This window comes from Uncinocarpus reesii, genomic scaffold (assembly GCF_000003515.1).
Source record: "Uncinocarpus reesii 1704 scaffold_5 genomic scaffold, whole genome shotgun sequence".
NCBI lineage: Eukaryota > Fungi > Ascomycota > Eurotiomycetes > Onygenales > Onygenaceae > Uncinocarpus > Uncinocarpus reesii.
The window spans coordinates 2,259,625-2,266,900 of NW_003052496.1; positions in this window are offsets into that span (position 1 = coordinate 2,259,625).

Consider the following 7,276-nt stretch of genomic DNA (forward strand, 5'->3'; position numbering starts at 1 on the left):
AAGTTCATCTCATCTTATAATATAGAGAGATCTTCAGAATAATATTACTTCTTTCTCATTTTTATTCTTCAGCAGCTTAATATTATAATCAATATTCAGCTCTCAAAAATCTGACAACTGTTTCATCTTCTCTTAATTAAAAATATTAAGAAAATTCTTATAGTACTTTGATAATTTCTTCTTAAAGTTTTCTTTCTTTTTTTATACTGAGTATCTTCTTTATATCAGTTATAGAAATTATAAAAACTTCTGTCTTTTTTTTTTTATCTTTCTTGCTCACATTAAGTAGACATTCACTGATATTTTCTGAATTTTGATTAACAGAGAGTTTATCAGAAATCTTGTGATTACACTTTTATTTAATTTTTATAATACTCTATTTGACACATCAATCATTACTTCATTTTCTTCCATTCATTCTAATTCAGCAATCATATCATATTTCATTATGAACAATACATAAAATCAAGTCTTTTGGATTGAGCACTCATTAATATTAATTAAAATTTTTATAATTTCTTAAATTTATTTTTCTATTAGACCAGCAATCTCTCTCAGCTCTCAGAATTGACATTTCATACAGAAAGCTCAACATTATAAAGTAAAATAACATGAGATAACTTCATAAACTCAACAGTTACTGTTAATTAAAGTTCTTATTATATATACTTCATTAATAATAATATTAATAATTAAGAGAGAATTATTCATTCTTCTCTCTGCAGCTTTTACTTTTTATATTAAATTTCTACTAGACTCTTGTCTGCAATTTTCAACAAGAGTAATTAATTTTTCAACTCATTTTCTTCATCTTTATAATCTGATATAATTGTCAACAGATTCAGTTTTATCATCACAATACTCACTGTATTCAGTCAGATGACTGAAAGCAATCTACAGATTTTAAGAAGATGCTCTTTTAATTCACAACAGAGATAGAAGTTATTTTATTAATATTTATTAATCTTTTATTAATTAATTTATCTGACATATTGAGATTCTTCTTGTGCTGTATCAATATTCATTAAATTCAGTAAAAGAAGAGCAGTAAGAGAAGTCAGAGCTGATTGAAAAATATTTAAAGAATTATTTCTTACTTGTCTTATTTTTTAGAGACAGTTAATATTTACTGTCTGATAATTAATTACTCTCAACTGTTCACAGTATTTCTTATAAAACTTCTTTTTCTGCAGTTCAACTGTTCAATTCAGCAGATTCAGACAAATGACAGACTTTAAATAAATCTTTTTAATTTTATTATCTCTAATAACATCAGTCTCAAGAAGCAGTCAGTTAAACTCTGTTAAAAATTATGTGAATGAAGTATTATTTTATTTAATTCAATTTAATTTTAACAAGATCTTATCTCTTCATGCAGAATCTGCAAATAAGAGTCTCATCTGACTGATAAAGATATTCAGTGTAAATATTATTATACTTTAATTTTCTTCTATTCACACTAGCATTGTCAGTGCTATCATTCTCTTAAGTTAAGAATTTATATAAAAAATCTTCTCTTCTGAATTAAACAAGTACTTATAATTAATCTTCAACTTATCTCTAAGCATCATTTTAAAGCTAGAGTAGAAACTCAGATTACTTTCATTAAAGATTACTAAATTGAGCAGTCTGAATTAGAGATAAGAAGTCACTACTAATATTAATATTGAATCTGATACTGAAGCTGACAGATGTTCTGATATCAGCTTTTTAAATCTTATAATTATTTCTGTCTGCTGTTAATTTATTTCTAATAGAATTCAATCTATGTTCTGTAATACTTGTAAGATGAGTTAATATCTTTCTTTTATTGCTCTTGCTCATGCAGACATTTCTTTATTTATTCTTTCATTAATTATATTCTAATATGCAAGCAAATATTTTTTCTCAATGATTTTGTGATAACTTGCTTTATTATTATTTTAATATAATTTACAATAACTCTCTTTATTATTATTTTAATGTTTACTTTTCATTTCTCAATAGCAGTGTATTAGCTCTGACAGCAATTAACTTCTTAATGTAATTTATAATAATCTGCTTTATTATTATTTTAATGTCTGTTTTTTATCTTTCAACAGCAGTATATTAGCTCTGACAGCAATCAACTTTTAATATTCAATATTTTAATGATAAATATTCAATTGTTCAATATTTAATATCTCAATATTCAGCTTGATTATAATCTGTAAAGAGATTTTTTCAACAATTTACTCTAATCTCTTTTATCTCACTTCAATTCTCTTTATTCAATGAAGAACTTCTCTCACAGAAAGATTGAGTGAAGTAATTTTAATATAAGTAGTAGATGTTAGAATTTATTTCATTAATTAATCTATACTCTATTGACAAGAAGAATTATTTAAGAAAAGAAAGAAAAAGAGAAAGTGAATAGTGTTAAAGTGTGTGTGCTTTTATAAAAGTGAGAATAGACTAGTGGATCTTGATTGAAAATCTGATTGATTGAACACATCAGCTGTTAGTAAGCACTGTTGAGAGCTGTCAAGCATGATTAGAAGATCACTGAGTTATCAAGTTTAATAATTTACTAAGAGTTCTCTATCAGACATCAGTCTGTCACATGAAACTTCTGCTGATGAACTGCTCACATGAATAAACTCTTTATTGAGATAGTCAATAAGAATTTTCTTGAGTGTCAGAAGTTTGTTCTGTCTCATAATATAAAGAGATCTTCAGAGTGGTGTTACTTCTTTTTCATTCTTATTCTTCAGCAGCTTAATATCATGATCAACATCCAGCTCTCAAAAATCTGACAACTGCTTTATTTTCTTTTAATTAAAAATATTAAAAAAGTTTCTATAATATTCTGATAACTTCTTTTTAGAGTTCTCTTTCTTTTTCTTCATATTGAGTATCTTCTTTATATTAATTATAGAGATTATAAAAACTTCTGTCTTTTCTCTCTTTGTCTTTCTTACTCACATTAAGTAGACATTTGCTGATATTTTCTGGATTTTGATTGACAGAGAGTTCATTAAGAATCTTGTAATTATACTTTCATTCAATCTTTATAATACTCTATTTAACATGTCAATCATTATTTTATTTTCTTTCATTCATTCTAACCCAGCAATTATATCATACTTCATTGCAGATATATATAAAATCAAGTCTTTTGAATTAAGTATCTGTTAATATTAATAAAAATTCTTACAATCTCTTGAATTTATTTTTCTGTTAGATCAGCAACTTCTCTCAACTCTCAGAATTGACATTTCATACAGAGAGTCTGATATTGTAAAGTAAAGTGAGATGAGATAACTTTATAAACTTAACAGTTACTATTAATTAAAGTTCTTACTACATACACTTTATTAATAATAATATTAGTGATTAAGAGAGAGCTATTCATTCTTCTCTCTGCAGCTTTTACTTTCTGTATCAGATCTCTATTAAACTCTTATCTATAATTTTTAACAAGAGCAACTAGTTTTTCAACTCATTTTCTTCATCTTTATAATCTAATATAATTGTCATCAGATTTAGTTTTATTATCACAACACTTGCTGCATTTAATTGAATGACTGAGAACAGTCTACAGATTTTAAAAAGATGCTCTTTTAATTTATAATAAAGACAGAAGCTGTTCAATTAATATTTGTTAATTTTTTATTAATTAATTTATCTAACACACTGAAATTCTTCTTGTGCTGTATTAATATTTATTGAGTCTGACAGAAGAAGAGCAGTAAGAGAGATTGAAGCTGATCAGAAGATATTTAAAAAATTATTTCTTATTTATTTTATCTTCTGAAAATAATTAATATCTGCTGTCTGATGATTAATCACTCTTAATTATTTACAGTACTTCTTACAGAACTTCTTTTTCTGCAGTTCAATTGTTTAATTCAGCAGATTCAGACAGATAACAGATTTCAGATAGATTTTTTTTAATTCTATTATCTCTAATAATATCAATCTTGAGAAGCAGTCAGTTAAACTCTGTCAAGAACTGTGTGAATAAAGTATTATCTTACTTAATCTGATTCAGTTTTGACAAGATCTTGTTTTTTTATATAGAATCTGTAAATGAGAATTTCATCTGACTGATAAAGACATCTGATATGAATATTATTATACTTTAATTTTCTTTTATTCATACTAGCATTATCAGTGCTGCTGTTTTCTTAAGTTAAGAGTTTATATAAATAATTTTCTTATCTGAATTAAGCAAGCATTCATGATTAATCTTCAACTTGTCTCTGAGTATTATTTTAAAACTAGAGTAGAGATTCAGATTACTTCTGTTGAAGACTGCTGAATTAAACAGTCTGAATCAGAAGTAAGAAGTCATTACTGATACTAATATTGAATCTGATACTGAAGCTGACAGATGTTCTGATATCAGCTATTTAAATCTTATAATTATTTCTATCTGCTGCTGATTTATTTCTGATAAAATCTGATTTGTATTCTATAATACTTGTAAGATAAGTTGATATCTTTCTTTTATTATTCTTACTCATGCAGGCATTTCTTTATTTATTCTTTTATTATCATGCTCTGATGTGCAAGCAAATATTTTTTTTCATGTTTCAATATCTGTTTTTTGTTTCTCAATAGCAGTGTATTAGCTCTGACAGCAACTAACTTCTTAATGTAATTTATAATAATCTGCTTTATTACTGTTTCATATCTGTTTTTATTTCTTGATAATAGTGTATTAGCTCCTGACAGCAACTGACTTTCCATATTCAATAATTTTAATAATTAATATTCAATTGTTTAATATTTGATGTCTCAATATTCAGCTTGATTATAATTTGTGAAGAGATTTTTTTAATAATTTATTCTAATCTTTTTTATCTTGCTCTAATTTTCTTTATCTGATGAAGAACTCCTCTTGCAGAAAGATTGAGTGAAGTAATTTTAATATAAGTAGTAGATATTAGAGTTTATTTTACTAACTAATCTATACTCTATTAATAAGAAGAATTGCTTAAAAAAAGAAAGAAAAAGAGAAAAAGAATAATATTAAAATGTGTGTGCTCTTATAAAAGTAAGAATAGACTAGTGAGTTTTGATTGAGAATCTGATTAATTGAACACATCAGCTGTTAATAAGCACTGTTGAGAGTTGTCAAGTATGATTGAAAGATTGCTGAGTTGTCAAGTCTGATGATTCATCAAGAGTTTTCTATCAGACATCAGTCTGTCACAGGTCTTGATTGAGAATCTGATTGATTGAACATATCAGCTGTTAGTAAGCACTGTTGAGAACTGTTGAGCATGATCAGAAGATTACTGAGTTGTCAGGTCTGATGATTCATTAAGAGTTCTTTATCAGATATTAGTCTGTCACACAGTGGTACCTGACATGAAATTTTAAGAGCTCATCACATCAGTTAAGAGATTATCACAAGAGCAATCTGCAGAAATCAGAATTCTCAAAACAACTGATAGAATGACTTGTGATATGAGAATGAAAGGTGGATTGGTTCCCCCATACTGAAAAGGGACTAGACTACCTATATATATGTACAACAGTGAGCCTGATGCTGGTAGACATTGGGGACCATCAGGCTTTTGTAGACAAGAGTCTATGTCTGATAGGAACTAGACTAGAAAAGAAATATATGGTACTATACAATAGACAGTACTGGAACCACATCCTTCTCTATCAGATCAGACTTTGTCTCCAAAGATCTCAGATCAGGAATCTGTCAAGTAGATTAAGTAAGTCTGTCTCTGATAGAAGGGGAAAGATTCAAGAGAGTTGTTAAGATCACATGTTGTGTATGGTGTTTTATAGATCCATTGTCAGTAAGATACTATTAATAACACTAATATTTTTTGTTGTTTTCTTACACAATCAATAGCTTACTAGCACCAGCTGTTCCCAATCTGACAATGTGTGTCTGATATCAACAAATTCCTCTCTCTTCTTTCTTTTTCCCTCTTTCTTCTTCTGTTGTGGTTGTCTTCCTCATTTATTATCTGTTGTTTGTCACTATTCTCTCATTGTCCTCATCATCTGTTCTGTTATATGTTGATCTCTAATATCAATCTCATCTCCATACTTCTCAAGACCATTATCATCATGATCTTGCTTCTATTGTCTCTCTTCTCTTCTCTCATCCCCCAACAAGAATTTAATTTTCTGTCTATTCCATTCTTTTACTGTTGAGATGTCTTCAAAATTGCTGAAAATCTCATTTCCAAAGTGCTTGACTGATGGGATAAGTCCTTCATTGAGCCATAGCTACAAATCAAGCCATAAGTGAACTGTTTCAGATCTTATTTTCTTGAATCAAAATACTCAAGTCAGTGAGTACTCTTCACTTCTGTCTGTTCTTTTCTGTATGTCTGACACCCAAACAGTTTCTCTTCATTCTAACAAAAGATGTTATAGAGTCAATCATCAAGAAAACATTAAGCTTAATTCTTCTGACAGTGAGCACCTGCCATCTTCTGATTCTCTTAAGAGCACAGATGATATCAAAATGACTGATGTTGATCTTTTAGTCAATCTCAATTCTTTACACAACACTTCTGGCAATGATGATTTCTGTGATACAGAACTGAAGTCTAAGCTTCATTTTTTCTTGCCAGTTGAGAGTTCCACCAGTTGTGTGCCCAACTCTCTTCACTCAACTGGCATCAGTATGACTGTCATTCCTGCAACAAGTCCTGTCATTCATGACTCATGTCCTGTTGGAAATATCATGAATTGCTCCATCAGTGTACAGTCTTCTGCTCTGATACAAACTGCTATTTCTACTATCAGGAGTCTTCTTCAGAGATTTTTCAATTTCTCAAAGCTTGTTGATTCTGGTGCCACTGCATCAAGATTTTTTGCTGTGTCACAATCTTCTACTGAGATCATCACTTGCACTTCTTCAAGTCCTGTCTGATTAACTGCTGTTTTTCCAAAAGAATCCAACAACTCCTATCTCTTTGTGAAATCTCATTCAAAAATGAATGCTAGTGAACTGTTCTTTGTCAGTCAGCTGCTCTCTATCAGATCTCCTTCTGCTGCTCCATGCTCTTTGCCAGCTACCTCTCTGAAGTCTTCAATCCTGACTCATCTGGACATCCCCTCTAATCTGTCAAATCTGTCTGTTGTTCCATCAGTTGTCACTATGCTCATTTATGAGTCTGAGTGTGTTGTGAAACTCAAGCTGACTACACCTCCTGCACCCACTTGTGAGTTCAAACACATTCTTGTAGGCTTACTCTGCCGGTTATTGTTGCTGTTTACACTTGCTTAATGGACCTAACAACTGTGAGCATGTTGATATCATTGCATGAGCGAA